Genomic DNA, 16,641 nt, shown 5'->3' with positions numbered 1-16,641 from the left:
GGCTTCTCAGTCTCTGAGGTAAAAGGTTAAAATGTTTCCATGGCCTAAGAAGCCCTGTGTCCTGCATAGTCTGGCCCCACCAACCTCTTGAGCCTCATCTTTCCCTCAGTATCTTTGCTTCAGTTACGCCTCCTTTCAGTTCCGAAACATGCCACCCTCTCTCTTGATCTTTGGTCTTTGCTACCACTGTTCTCTTTTCTGGAGCAATTATCTCTACCACTTCCCACCTGCTCCTTTGATAAAAATCAGCATATCTTTCATATCTTAGATCAAAAATCACTTCCTCAGCAGTATCATCCTTGAATTTGGAAATCATATCAGGTCTTCCTATTATGTTCTGTGATAAGGCTTCTCATCTGTAGTATCTTTTATGGTTTATAACAATATGTGAAATTAATTCCTGTAATTCCTATCTTAACTGTAAACTCCATGAAGACAGAGACGGTGAAACCTACTCATTACTGTATTCTCGACACCTAATATGCTATGTATTAACAGAATTGTCGGTGTTGAAATGTGGCACTCCCACACCATCACCAGTTACAGTTTGTCCTGGAAACACTTGCCTCGACCCACTTCTGAATCCTAATTTCCTAGAGATACTCTGGGCGTCTAACCTCATGACTCATTTTCTTCTTTATATCAATCAGACTTGATAATCAGCACCATACTGATCTTGGGCTTTTCTCTGATTTTATTGTGGAAGATCACCTCAAGGAAAGAACCCAGAAAGTGGCCTTGATCATGTGGGCCTATGCAGAGGCCCCTGGGCAGTGCTACCAGATGTGTGCCAACTTACAGGGCAGGGCTGTCTCCTGCCCAACTTAAATATCCTGAGCTGTGATTCGAGGTCTGGAACCACCATGCCCCCATAGCACTAGACCTGGATGCCTGGCTGGTCTTTTGGAGCACCCCTTCGGCTACATCAACCTCTTCAGCCGCCCTCTACTTAGTGATACACTTGGGCCCAAGTATGATCACACTCAGCAAGGAGTTTTGTAAACTTGAAAAGACTAGACACGTGTAAGGGATTAAGGGCTTAGCTCAGGCTTCCTCTCAATTCACAAACCTGGCTTTTGCTTGGCATACTCTGCCATCTGGAGAAGATTTCCTACTTCTTTCTCTCTTACCCAATGACAGTTCCAACCTTCCTCTCTCTATTCCCTCTGAACTGACCCAGAGAAAACAGGATTTTTTAAAAAAAAAGTCAGATGTGTTGCCATTAAGTCATTAATGTCTCCTATCTTTAAGGTTTTGTTGCCTCCCAACATTATTTGCCTATAACAGAGCTTCATAGTAGCAATCTGGAGAGCCAACTTCATTTCCGTGAGTTAAACCTCTGTATGGCTAAATAATTCATGTTCACAGTTATTTTAGGATGAAGCATAATAGCACTAAGACTTGCTTTATTACAGGGGGTAGATCCTCTTCCATTTATTAACCTCAAATTCCTCATTGGTCAGTTAAGGGGTTAGATGGGTAAATACCCATGTACTAGTTGTACTGATTAAAATAGATTACACATGTGAGAGGGCTTGTGTATGGAATGTTGTAAATATTTTGTCGTCACATTTCAATCTAACTCTTTTACTCCATAAAACAGAAATCAAAGGCCATGTTGGTTAACATTCATTCATTCAATCAATCAATCATTTACTCAATAATTATTTATTAAATGTCTTCCATTAATAAGTAGGCACTTTGCCAGAGGCTAAGTGACTTACCCAAGGTTTCGTAGGAATTTCATGGCAGATCTAGGATGTCAACAATAATAGCAGCTACTATTGCTGAAGGTATGCTATAAAGCTAGCATTTGTTAAGTATTTTATATACATAATAGAATTTAATCCTCACAACAGCACTGTGAGGTAGATAGTATTAGCTGTACTTATTTTTTTTGGATGAGGAAATTGTCATCACAACAAATATTACTCAAATATTTCTTTAAATTTTTTCATGGGGAACAAAAGATGCTATAGAGACATAGATACCAATGTATGATGACCTAGAAAAGACCTTGAATGTCAGTTTACTAAAAAACTTAAGCAAAATTTCCAATACAAAGGCATTTAAGTGTCACATTGAAAGATTTACAAAGTCTGTAGACAGTAATGTGGCAGGTTTGGGAGCCAATCAGATTCCTTCATCCATAAAAGTGGGAATAATTATTTTGCTTTCACAGGGCCATTGTGCAGCTAAGACAAGATACTAAGTGTACACAAATATGCCTCCCCCCGTGTATCCTCTTATTCCCTCATGTCATTCAGGTCTTTGTTAAATGTCACCTACTTAGCTTTCCCTGTCCATCCCCCCAGGATGAAATAGCCTTCATCCTGCTCTCTCTTATTCTACTGCATTTTTCTTCATAGCATCTGATACCACATCACATATTTGTTTACGTGTCCATTTGTTGGCTGATTGAAGGAATGAATAAATATACCTTCCCCTCCTTCGGACTCCCATCAGCCCATCCCTTTCAGGAAAGACTATGGGAATGAGCCCAAGGGAAGCTTAGGTTTCCTATTGAAAGAGACTCTAGGGGCTTTGCTCAGGGGAAGCAAAGCTCTAGTGGCTCTGTTGACTCTATTGGCTCAGGGGTACTCCCCATCTCTACCCCAAGGCAGCATGTAACTGAAATTTCACCAGCGCAAGACCAGGCTGCCTGCCTCCTTCCTGTCTGCCTGATGCTTGGCTACTCCCGGACATAGATGAGAGATAGGTGTACAGGATGGTATGTATGTCTTCCACAAAAGAAAAGCTTTGCAAGTTCAATTAAACCTTGGTAATTTCACAGACCATGAGGTTGAGGAAGAAAACGGTATTCCTGATGTTTCTCTTACACTTAAAAAATGCATTCCTTCAGTCTAATTTTGACTTTACATACAAAAGAGTTATATTAAATTAATGGAAAGGGAATGTTCAGAAAGGGAAAAGCGCTGTTACTTCTTGAATTGTAAGAAGGGAGATGATATTTCTGAGCATTTCTTCAGCTGTCAAAGGACCACAGATCTTCTTTTAATGTTATGAAGACAAAAAAATTTTTTCTGGTTGCGTACTTGCCGGAAATGAGACCCAAGAGAAAGGCATTGTTTCCTGAAATTACATGGTTGCCAGGGAAACCGTGTACAGAAGTTAGCCTAAATGCAGGTTAAAAAATGAAGTATCTCAAGAATTGGTTTAAGAGTATTTTTGAAAAGTCTGTGCCAAGCATGGCACAGAGTGACCCTTGTAAAACTGTAAGAATTTCTTAGCTGTGGCAAGAAATGACAAAGGTTACTTTTCTGCTATTTTCTGCTGTGAACCTTTTTAATGAGTGTTTTTCTAGAGGTAAAATTCTTCAGGTAATTTTTTTTAAGCCTCCCAGGGCTCCTTCACAAAAAGCCCCCACAAAAAACCCAAAACAATGTTTCACTGCAGTCCAAAGAAACACATAAATATGAACACACAGAGAAGCTTTAAAAACATTTAGTAACCTTACATGCCAGAAAAAGACTTACCTTTTCTCCTCTTTACTACTTTAAACAAAAGATTTATGTGATTTACTTTAAAGAAAGGACTGAACGAGCACCAAAAATTCTGTGTATTACCACCTCTGAGTCAAAGTTATCCTTTCCAGTAAACAGAGTTAAACAGAATCTCTACTTTGCAAGGTTGTTCCAAAAATAAAATATATGCATATTTATATATGTATATGTGTACATATGGTAGATGTTCAATAAATATTTAGAAAATAGAAAATCTTAGAGATCATTAGTTTAACCTCTTGTTTAACACAGAGAATTTCTTCTAAAATATAACTGTTATCCAACCTCTGCTTAAACTCCTCCAGGGACAGGGAGTTCACTACCTTACGTGACAGCCATATCAATCTAGTAGACAGATAACTTCTTTCTTTATTAAACTGGAATCTGCTTACTATAGCTTTTATCCATCAGTCTTGACTCTTGTGAGTATACTCCCTCTTCCCCAAAGTGTCACCCACATCTTCCTGAGTTTAGAGAACCCTATTCCTACAACTAGCCTTATGTACTAATAAGAGGCAGTCCTGTGTGACCACAGGCAAGTTACTATAGCTCTGACCAGTTTCCAGTATCATTAAATAGGGTTAGTAATTACTTCTGCCTCCCTCTCAGATTTCTGCTAAAGATTAAAAGTATTTGGCAGATGGGACACTGCTTTGGAAACTAGGGAGTACTACACATATTTTACAGGTGGGGTCTTTCCCTGGTTAAGCTCTGCCCTCCTTAGTCCCAGGCCTGGGACTGCATCCCAGGATGATCTGCATCTTCCTGTTTCCCCTGGATGCTTTCTCAGCAAGAGCCCTTGCCTCTCGCCCCAGGTTCCCTCGTTGATGTTGCTCACCCATTTAGTTAAATGCTGTTTTGACGAGGTGGCCTATTTTGGTAAGTGCCCCTGGGGAGCTGCAGAAAGGTTTAATTCTCTTTCTTTCCCCTAATGTTTATCTAATGGTAAAGGATTGAGAATAGTTTCCACATCCCTGGAGACTCCAGGCTGAATGATTCAATAATGTATGTGTCTGGGGGCTGACAGAGAGACACAGCTTTCAGTAGAGAGGAGAGGATGGGTTGGGGACACTCAGTCATCATGCCAGGTAGAGTGTCACTCAACAGAAGGTTTCCAGGGGCTTAGTAAAAGACTGCATTAAGGAACCAGAGCACGCACTGATCAGGGCAGCAAGGTAGGGTGAGTACATATACATATATATGTAGGCATGTATGTGTTATATATATATCTGTTGTTTCAATGCAATTATTAATGGTACCATCTTTCATTCTGAAAAGTGAAATTTGTGGGATAAATTATATGTTCACCTTAGACATAGGTGAAAGGAATGAGAATGTTCTTCTCTAGCGTTCCCTGTCTCAGTAAAGGGCAGCACCACCCACTTGATTCCTTAAGCTGGAAACTTTGGAGTCCTCTAAGACACTTTAGTCACCTTTATCCCCACAACCGGTCTCCAAAGAATCCTTCAGACAGTTCCTCTCCTCTCCACTCCTGTGGCCGCTGCCTTAGTTCTGAGTCTGAGCATCTAAAATTTAATTTCACTTTGTTCTACTCAGTCCTTGGCTCCAAGTTTCTTGAGGTCTCAACTCTGTCTTCTCTTGTGTTAGCCAAATTTCTCCCTCTTCCCCTTTATGATCATACCTCTGGTATGCTGATCAAAATCACTGAGTCTTGCACTTCATCTCTAAAAGCCAACCTTCTATTTCATAACTTCAATTGGTCCTTCATTCAAAAAAAGATGTTGAACAAACTAAGTTCTGGGAGTTCAAATGAGTCAGCAGTGTTGGGTTAATTAATCAGTTTTGGTTTACAGTTTGCTGTGCAGTTATGAAGTCATGAAATTATACCAATATCCCTTATATTTGTATCCAAATTAATCTCTTACTCGTTTCCTAGAGTTCTGTTTCCAAAATGTATTATAAATTTTACTCTGTAATTGTCCTGCTTAAAACACTCCAAGTATCTCCCCATTGGCTCTAGATATGTTTCAACATGGAGGAAGCCCTACTAGAATAACATTCTGCCTTCCCACCCCACTCTACCACATCCTTTACTTTACTGGAGTCTCCTTAGAGGAGTAGGAGCAACTTATCCAAGGATGACAGTGGGTGAACTAGCAGTTGAGGCTCAGCTTGTACTCCCTGTCTCTGGAATTAGCCTGTCTACAAAAAGCACACACTTAGTTCTACCCACTCTGTGCTCTGCCCCCTTGCTGCCTGTGACAAGGGAGGCAGACAGGCTTCTAGGACTGAGTATTTGTTGCCACCCATTTCAGCCATGCCCTGGAGGAGAAAATGGCAACCCACTTCAGTATTCTTGCCTAGAGAATCCCATGGACTGAGGACCATGGCAGGCTACAGTCTATAGGGTTGCAAAAAGTCAGACACGACTGAATTGACTCAACACATTTCAGCCATGTTTTCCAATGTAGCTTTTGTAAGTGGTTATTTACCTGATGCCTGAGTCCATCTCTCAGTTGGTCTGATTGTGGATAGAGAGTAGAGGAATAATTCAATGACTTCTTCAAACCCCACATCCAGGAGTAAAGTCACTTTCTCTGGTCTTATAAAAAGTAGAATAAATCTACTTTCTCTTCTGGTAAAGTGGGAGCATTTGCCTTCCACAGTTGCTTAATATCTTTCCTCTCCTTAGGATGCTCTTTTGGGAAGTCTCCCTCTATGATAACAATCCACAGGCCTGGCTAAGCTTCGCAGAGATCTTATCTGAGCCCCAAAGAGCCATGAAAAGCCAGCTAGACGCAGGTTTGTGGTAAGAATGCTGTTTGAGTGTCAGGCCCAAGGGGCCCTTACAGTTCCCTCAGCCCAACATAGTTTGAGAGAACTGCACTTTGGTGTGTAATTCTAACACTGAAGCAGCTTTGAGTCCTCAAGAACTTGCTGGTGTTGTAGTAGCCAACGCCCAATCTGGCTATGACAAATTCTTGGCTACTGGGGTAAGAATGAATCATCCCAGTCTTTTATTTGCAAATAAGAGTGAAGAGACATTTATAGTTTGTTTGCAAAGAACTTCTTCCTTTATCCATCTTACTATATTCTCAGAAAACCATGCTAAGGGCACACAACACTTATATATGAGGAAACTGAGTCTCAGCTTAAGTGACTTTCCCGAGGTTCCTCAGCAAATTTATGGGAAAACTTGGGAAATCCACTCTGAATTAGAATCATGGGTTGTTGGGACTGTCCCTTAATGATGACTACAAAACCTAGCATCTTTTACATCTGGGTAGAGCTTTGTACTCTTTGTTGTTTTTGCTTGTTTTCTTTTTGGTTGCACCACTCAGGATGTGGATATCATTTCCCCAACCAGGAATGGAACTGGGCCCTTCACAATCACTGTTGTCATCTTCCACAGTCCTCAGGACCTTGGGTTTTTGGTTTCCTGGTGACATTTCTTTTTTTTTTTCTTTTAAAATAGTATCACAGATTTTTTGAGATATATTTCACATACCATACAATTCATGGTGTATGAATACAATTACATGGTGAGTGAATGATTTTTAATACAATCACAGATTTAAATAGCCATCACCACATTCCCTGATAGATCAGTTGGTAAAGAATCCGCCTGCAATGCAGGAGACCCCAGTTCAATTCTTGGGTCAGGAAGATCTGCTGGAGAAGGGATAGGCTACCCACTTCAGTATTCTTGGGTTTCCCTTGTGGCTCAGCTGGTAAAGAATCTGCCTGCAATGCGGGATACCTGGGCTAGATCACTGGGTTGGGAAGATCCCCTGGAGAAGGGAAAGGCTACCCACTCCAGTATTCTGACCTGGAGAATTCCATGGACTATATAGTCCATAGGGTTGCAAAGAGTCAGACACGACTGACAGACTTTCACTTTCATTTTCACCACATTCAGTTATAGAACATTTTAATCAACCCCTCCCACCAAAACCCCATATCCACTAGTCACTCCCTCTTCTTCCTTCAGCGGTTCTTCAGTTGTCACAAGTAAGCAGCAGATATGGTGTTGCATCTTTGATTAGCTCTTCATTCAGATTTCAATCTCAAGTGTTTAAGGATCAGCTTTTGATTTCATCCAGGAGGCTCAAAACACATTGTGTTATAAGGAACTTCAGTGCAAATGACTAAAAGTAATATTTTAGTAACCACAACCAAGAATTTGTCCATATGAACCCAGCTATTTGTAAACAGAGTTTTAATTTTTTTTCCTTTTTCTAAGAACCATTCCTGAACTGGAAGAGAGGTTTTAAAAATTCCCTGCTAAAATTGTGTATACAAAACTATTTTCCCACGGCCCTCTGGCCCACCTTGGTACCCCTTCCTACCTCTTAGCCCTCTCATGGTCCCAGCTGCCAAGGGTTTGGTGACATTTCTTGACCTTTAGGCTTTCTAAAGTACTGGTGTGGAAGGCAAACACACCTGGGTTTTAATTGCACTGCTCCCACTTAGCATGGTGCCTTTGGGCAAGTAACCTAACTTATCTGAGTCTCAGTTTCCTCATGCTTAAAATTGAGACTATAATATCTACTTGCTAAGGTTATTGGAAGAATTAGAAATAATGCATTTAAGACTATACTTTCAGGGATCATTTCTATAGTTTGTTACTAGAGAAGTTTCTCTGATCGTGTAGAGCACCTGGATAAAAACTCTCCAGAAAGCAGGAATAGAAGGAACATACCTCAACATAATAAAAGCTATATATGACAAACCCACAGCAAACATTATCCTCAATGGTGAAAAACTGAAAGCATTTCCCCTAAAATCAGGAACAAGACAAGGGTGCCCACTCTCACCACTACTATTCAACATGGTTTTAGAAGTTTTGGCCACAGCAATCAGAGCAGAAAAAGAAATAAAAGGAATCCAGAAAGGAAAAGAAGAAGTAAAACTCTCACTGTTTGCAGATGACATGATCCTCTAAGTAGAAAATCCTAAAGACTCTACCAGAAAATTACTAGAGCTAATCAGTGAATATAGTAAAGTTGCAGGATATAAAATTAACACACAGAAATCCCTTGCATTCCTATACACTAACAATGAGAAAACAGAAAGAGAAATTAAGGAAACAATACCATTCACCATTGCAACAAAAAGAATAAAATACTCAGGAGTATATCTACCTAAAGAAACAAAAGACCTATACATAGAAAACTATAAAACACTGATGAAAAAAATCAAAGAGGACACAAATATATGGAGAAATATACTGTGTTCATGGATTGGAAGAATCCATATTGTGAAAATGAGTATACTACCCAAAGCAATCTATAGATTCAATGCAATCCCTATCAAGCTACCAACAGTATTCTTCACAGAACTAGAACAAATAATTTCACAATTTGTATGGAAATACAAAAAACCTCGAATAGCCAAAGCAATCTTGAGAAAGAAGAATGGAACTGGAGGAATCAACCTGCCTGACTTCAGGCTATACTACAAAGCCATAGTCATCAAGACAGTATGGTACTGGCACAAAGACAGAAATATAGATCAACGGAACAAAACAGAAAGTCCAGAGATAAATCCACAAAGTTATGGACACCTTATCTTTGACAAAGGAGGCAAGAATATCCAATGGAAAAAAGACAACCTCTTTAACAAGTGGTGCTGGGAAAACTGGTCAACCACTTGTAAAAGAATGAAACTAGAACACTTTCTAACACCATACACAAAAATAAACTCAAAATGGATTAAAGATCTAAATGTAAGACCAGAAACTATAAAACTCCTAGAGGAGAACATAGGCAAAACACTCTTGGGCATAAATCACAGCAAGATCCTCTATGACCCACCTCCCAGAATATTGGGAAAAAAAGCAAAAATAAACAAATGGGACTGAATTAAACTTAAAAGCTTTTGCACAACAAAGGAAACTATAAGCAAGGTGAAAAGACAGCCCTCAGATTGGGAGAAAATAACAGCAAACGAAGAAACAGACAAAGGATTAATCTCAAAAATATACAAGCAACTCCTGCAGCTCAATTCCAGAAAAATAAATGACCCAATCAAAAAATGGGCCAAAGATCTAAACAGACGTTTCTCCAAAGAAGACATACAGATGGCTAACAAACACATGAAAAGATGCTCAACATCACTCATTATCAGAGAAATGCAAATCAAAACCACAATGAGGTACCATTACATGCCAGTCAGGATGGCTGCTATCCAAAAGTCTACAAGCAATAAATGCTGGAGAGGGTGTGGAGAAAAGGGAACCCTCTTACACTGTTGGTGGGAATGCAAACTAGTACAGCCACTATGGAAAACAGTGTGGAGATTTCTTAAAAAACTGGAAATAGAACTGCCATACTACCCTGCAATCCCACTCCTGGGCACACACACCGAGGAAACCAGAATTGAAAGAGACACAGGCACCCCAATGTTCATCGCAGTACTGTTTATAATAGCCAGGACATGGAAGCAACCTAGATGCCCATCAGCAGACGAATGGATAAGGAAGCTATGGTACATATACACCATGGAATATTACTCAGTCATTAAAAATAATTCATTTGAATCAGTTCTAATGAGATGGATGAAACTGGAGCCCATTATACAGAGTGAAATAAGCCAGAAAGACAAACACCAATACAGTATACTAACGCATATATATGGAATTTAGAAAGATGGTAACGATAACCCTATATGTAAGACAGAAAAAGAGACACAGATGTATAGAACTGACTTTTGGACTCTATGGGAGAAGGCGAGGGTGGGATGATCTGACAGAACAGCATTGAAACATGTATATTATCAAGTGTGAAACAGATCACCAGCCCAGGTTGGATGCATGAGACAAGTGCTCGGGGCTGGTGCACTGGGATGACCCAGATGGATGGGATGGGGCGGAAGGTGGGAGGGGGGTTCAGGATGGGGAACACATATAAATCCATGGCTGATTCATGTCAATGTATGGCAAAAACCACTACAATATTGTAAAGTAATTAGCCTCCAACTAATAAAAATAAATGGAAAAAAAAGAATAAAAAAGAAATAATGCATTTAAAGTGCATTAATAATGCATTAAAGGCTCATAGTAGGTGCTCAACAATTATTAGCTCCTTTTTTGATTAATAAACGATTCATCAATATGTATTTATCATTGACCAAAATGAGTAGGTTTTATGCAAGTCAAAGCACTTATGCCTTACTGCCTATTTTTGGTACATGACTCAATCATCCATTCAACAAATACTAAGGTCTGTATATGCCAGACTCTGTATTATGCTGGGAACTGATGATCCAGTGGAAAAAACAAACAAACATGGTCTCTCCCATGATAAAGTCATAGCCTGGTGAGAGACAGAGTTTAATTAAGTAAACAAGCAGATAAAATAAGTAATTATAAATTATAATAAGTTCTGTAAAGGGGAAACTCCGGGTTCTATTAGAGAACAGGATGAGCTAATTTAAAATGGGTATTTGGGGATAGCTTCTCTGAGGAGGTGACATTTAAGCTGAGAATGAAAAAAAGGAGTGGGGGCGTAGTCCAAGTAGGGCACCCAGCAGCTTGAAGGCCGAGGTGAGAATGAGATTAGGGTGTCATTCAAACCTAGCTGCTGGCTGTCCCCACAGACTTCTACCATTCCAAGCTAAATTGGGCATTTGTCTATGTGCATAATCTTGCATGTATTCCTCTCTGAAGTCCTTCTCCCATTTCTCCATCTGGAATGCCAAACTCCAAATGTCACATTCAAAGGCTCCTTAATCTCTCCACAGCAGATCTAACCCTTTTTTTCTCTCATGCTGGTGCTTTTGCTCAGCTGCTCAGTGATGTCTGACTCTTTGTGACCCCTGGACTGTAGCCCACCAGGCTCCTCTGTCTGTGGGATTTCCCAGGCAAGGATACTGGAGTGGGTTGCCATTTCCTTCTCTAGGGAATCTTCCTGACCCAGGGATCAAGCCCATCTCCTGTATTGGCAGAGGGGCTCTTTACCACTGAGCCACCAGGGAAGCCTCCTCTCTCCTCTACTGTCCCCCAATCTGTTTAACTTTATACTATACTAATAGTTGTTAATAAATATCTAATGGTTCTTACCATTACCCTGTGTCATGGACTGTGTTAAGTATTTTACCTGACTTAGCACATTTAATCCCCATGGAAGCCCTATGAAATAGGTACTGTTATCATCATCCCCATTTTACAGAAAAAGAAACTGAAGGCTTAGTCACTTATCCTAACTCTCAAAGGCCAAGTTCGGACTTGAGCTCCAGACCTCTTGACTCCAGAGCCAGAACTCAAGCCCCTCAGTTGTGCTAGAGTGACATTTCTGTTTTCCCCTCATCAGACACTCAGATTCCTGAGGGTGGGATTTTGTGTGACTCACCAGTATCCTTAGCACAAAGAACAAGTCCTGGCACAAAGGAGTTAACTGCTTGCTAAAAGAATGTCTTGGCAATTACAGATCCCGACTGATAAAGATGAAATCACATAACACATAAATAGGTCTGTCCCTTCAGCCTTCAGGCGCTGCCTGTACTGTGGCCTCTGCTGATCTGATTTGTGTGTCGATTGACAGCCTGGGTCCCTCTCCTTCCGTCCCGTTAATGGTATTAGCATCTAGTCAATAATGCTCAGCATTTCATTTTACCACTTTAATTAACAAATTCAATTTGTTCAAACTGCTGTGAAAACAAATTAAAAGCTCAAGAATGGGGCCTCCAGGAGGGGGAAGGAAGACAGGGGCTCTGCACAGATTAGGCAGCTTGTTGATCTGATCTTGGGAGATTATGAGGAGTTGCACACTGTCTGCCCTTCAACCATCTTCCTATCCCTGACCCAAAAGAGATGCCAAGGTCAAGCAAACTAGCCTCATGGTACCGTTTAGGCTTGTCTCTTCCCTCTTCACATAGACAAGAACGGGCCCCACTGCGCCTTCAAGTCAGCTCTTGTTCTTCAGAGGAACACTCTGCTTTGAATTTAAATTCAACAACAAAAACAACAACAAAATTAATAAAAATGCCCTGACCAGCAGGTCTCAACCAGAGAGAATTTTAACCCCTAGGGGACATTTGACAATATCTGGAGAAATTTCTAGTTGTCACAACTAGGGAGAAGGTGCTACAAGCATCTAGTAGAGGCCATGATGCTACTAAACCTACAAAGCACAGGACAGTGCTCCTCACCAAATATTTTCTAGCCTAAAATGTCAATGCTGGGAAAGATTGAGGGTATGAGGAGAAGGGGACAACAGAGGATAAGATGGTTGGATGGTATCACTGACTCAATGGACATGGGTTTAGGTGGACTCTGGGAGTTGGTGATGGACAGGGAGGCCTGGTGTGCTGCGGTTCATGGGGTCGCAAAGAGTTGGACACGACTGAGCCACTGAACTGAACTGAAAATGTCAATAGCACTGAGGTTGGGAAATCTTGTCCTAGTATTGCTACAGTTTTCTAAGCATGTGCCTTGATAATTATAAAGTCTCTGGGAGGTAAGCAGGACAAAGGTTGCTGATTCCCATTGAAGAGCTGAGGAAATTGACAATCAGAGTTCAAGTGATGTGCTCAAAGTGCACCATTAGTAAGTGGTAGTGAGCAGTCCAGAGAAAGATACTTTTTCTACCTCTAGTTGAGTTACAGAAAGGAAAGCACTTCCTGGAGCCTCCAAGTAGCTTTTAGGGGAATGAGAATTGGTTGCATTTATCAAACACCTTTTAGGGGCCAGACACTGGGCAGGGTACTTACCATGTAATAGGGAGCAAGGCTTGATGGAACCTGACCTGGGGAAGGTGCTTGTGATGAGCGAATCTGGGAAACCTGCCTCTTTCCTCTGCCCTCAAGAGTTACACTTAGCGGTTGCATACCAGTTACACGTTTTGAATAGAAGGCACACAAAAGGTCACTTGGCTCTTAACTATCGGTTATTTCGGGTCTTGGATTCAATTATCCTTTCTAGCTTAGAAAGCAATAAGTGGTAAGTGCAGACAGAGCTACAAAGAACTTTTGAGGTGGGAAAAACAAAACCCAAATTTGAGCCCTTTTTCAGGAATTCTGACAAGTACACAGACATAGCTGATAAATTGAGACAGGTGTGTGTGTGTGTGTGTGTGTGTGTGTGTGTGTATATATATATACACATACATACATATACATATATATATATGGAGGGAAGGAGATAGGCAGAGAAAGGGGAGAATAAAGGAGGGAGGCTGATGAAGTTACTGCAGAGGATCAATAGAAGGCTTCACAGAGAACTTATCCAAAAGTAAGGAAGAACCCAGAATTAAGAAGCAGCCAAGGGCCCGGAATGTCAGATGGCAGAGGTGGCTCCAAGAAGAGCCAACAGCAGATTGAGTAGATGCTCTGGATTAATAACTCTGTGAGTGAATTAAAAGAGGTAGATCACTAAATTCAGTTAACACTTCAGAACCCAAGGTGTTTGCCCTGGGATATCCCTGAAATGAACATAACAGAGAGACTTCATGCGAGTATTATTCTGTGTGGAGTTAATTTCTGGCATTGGGCTACAGGATTGGCATTTCACTTTCACTTCCACAAGTCATAGATTTCCAGCTCTGCAGATAAAGGCAATAATAAACACAGTATTCAAAGGAATAAGTTCCAGCCTAGAAGCAAGCACCTCCTAACTAGACTGAGAGCTAGAACCATGATACCCCAGCTCAGCTTGTATGGTCAAGTGATAACTAGGAACAATGTACAAATACTTGTAAGACTCTTTGAAGAAACTCTCTGAGTTAGAGGAATAGTGTACAACACTGGATTTCCTACTAAAACAGGGCAGGGGCATTGAGCTATAGAAATGCAGCTAATAATGTTCATGTGACCTCAGAGGTATTAACAGGATGCTGAAACTCATGCCATTGGATTTGTTCACGTTATCTCATTTAATCCTCATAACAATACACAAAGTTGTTTTATCCTTGCTCAAAGTCATACACCCTTAGAGATGACAAAATGGGGATTTGAAGTGAAATCTTTCTGATTCTGGGTTTTCCCAGTGGCTCAAGTGGTAGAGAAACTGCTTGCAATGCCGAAGACATAGCAGACATGGACACGGGTTTGATCCCTGGGTTAGGAAGATCCCCTAGAGGAGAAAATGGCAATCCACTCCAGTATTTTAGCCTGGAGAATCTCATGGACAGAGGAGCCTAGCAGGCTACAGTCCACAGGGTCTCAAAGAGTTGGACTCAACTGAGCATGCATGCACCTGGCTAAATCTAAATAGTAAGCTGTATCCATCCTATAATGCCAAGACCCTTACAAGGAGAAGGGAGGAGTAGCCAGAAGAAAAATGATGTCTCTGGGTCTGCTGCATCCCAGTGTTCAGTGCCTTTTTCTCTTGTTCCTACAGGTGTCTGCTTGAGACTCCTGGTGACAAGCAGATCACTGTTACATAAAACTGACAAGGCATATTTGTAAACTAAGCAGTTATATTAACAGACATAGTCACATACAGAAATATGATACATTTGCCATTATAAATTCCAGGGGTGATAAATTCCCTGCCCTTTGCCAGTGGAAAAGTCTTTGTGTCAGGGAAAGAGATACTGAGGAGATGCCTTCAGCTATTAAAGGACTCATTGCAGTCTTAGAACCTTCAGAAGTCTTAGAATCAGATGCTGAATTAGCTGTGTTAGGGTACTCTGGCATTGTGAAGAGCATGACTTTAGAGCCTGATTGCTCTGGACTTGGGTTCCAGATTCACAGCTCAGTTGTTAAGTGACCCTGGGCACATGACATAATCTCTCAAACTTTCATATTCCTCATAAATTAAGTAGGATAGCAATAAACCTGTTAAAGGACTATTGTGAGGATTATTTGGATAAAGAACTTAGAATAGTATTTGGCATATAAGTAGATGTTCAACAAATGTCAGCTTCCTCCTCACATTCCTAAATCTTTCTCTTATATTAGAGGTAGTGTCCCAATTGAACGTTGTATTCCTAGAATTGAGAACAAAGCCCAAGACACGGTCAATGAGTAAAAATTTGATGTGTAGACAGAGGGTAGAAGAGTGGTGGGAAAAAATTAGGATTATATTCAAGTCAGATTTGAATTTAGCTCCATCATTTTCTAATTGCTGGGCAACCTTGAGCAAATTACTTAACCTATGTTAGCCTTGATTTCCATATGGGTAAAATGGGGAGACTATTAATTAACTGGCCAAGCTTTTGTAGGGATGGAAGCTTACTTATATAAAGAATTTACATTCCACAAACCTGTAAGTAGGTGGTATTAGATATGAATATTCCTATTAGATATCTGAATTTTTCCTGGATGTTATGATCCTTTCATTTTCTTTTATTTATTTAAATATTTATTTACTTACTTCTTTGGCTTCACTGGGTCTTAGTTCTAGCATGCAGGATATTTAGTTGTGGCATGTGGGATCTTAGTTCCCCGACCAGGGTCTGAACCTGGGCCCCCTACTTTAGGAGCATGGAGTCTTAGACATTGGACCATCAGGGAAGTCCCTAATCCTTTAATTTTAAACCAATTATCCAAGCATCACCACTTCCTCTTTATCTTAATTATTTCCTCTGCTTATGAAAAAAAATATGTGAGGATATGGAAGCCAGTCTCACTGTATTTCATGGAATTTTAAGAGTACCACATTTACGCTTGTATATTCAACAAACCCATATAGAGAATCTCCTGTGTGCACAATGCTGTGGTAGGTGTTGGGGAATCAATGGAAAAAAGACTGATGAGGTCCATGTTCCCATAGAGCTTAAAGCTTAGTGTGTGTGTGTGGTGGGAGGCAAACAATAAACAAACAGAAGAATCATAGACTGATAAATCAATATCTTGCTCTGTGACAGCTGCAAGTGTTTTTTGTTATCTCTACTTTTGTTCCCCCAAATGAAATTAACAAGATTATGTCAAAGACGCTGAACTGCTCATAGAAAGGTGATGAACACATATGTCTCAGGACAGCAGCAGCTATTTAAAGGTATTTTGGTTCCATTATGAAGCAATTTGATTCTCCTCACACCCCCACATATACTCTCATTAAGGCATGCTCCAAGATTCAGTAACATTTGCTCACACATACTCTGCTCATGACGCTGTGACATGTGCCAAAGCTACATGAATAAGATGTGGTCCCTGCCCTAAAGCAGCTCTCAGCAAACAAATAGCATGGGGTGATCATAGCTCAAATAAAGGG

The 16,641-nt window shown here is 40.5% G+C and overlaps 1 protein-coding gene and 1 pseudogene across 1 annotated transcript in view; one reads left to right on the top strand and one right to left on the bottom strand.

Annotated features, from left to right (window-relative positions):
* The window catches only part of AGBL4 (AGBL carboxypeptidase 4), a 1,414,426-nt gene that overhangs the window by 429,584 nt on the left and 968,201 nt on the right, over positions 1-16,641 (bottom strand). The window lies entirely within an intron of this gene.
* On the top strand, positions 8,076-8,151 carry LOC133041903 (small nucleolar RNA U3; annotated as a pseudogene).

Source organism: Dama dama, chromosome 20 (assembly GCF_033118175.1).
Source record: "Dama dama isolate Ldn47 chromosome 20, ASM3311817v1, whole genome shotgun sequence".
Taxonomy (NCBI): domain Eukaryota; kingdom Metazoa; phylum Chordata; class Mammalia; order Artiodactyla; family Cervidae; genus Dama; species Dama dama.
This window is presented reverse-complemented; position numbering and strand designations above follow the sequence as displayed.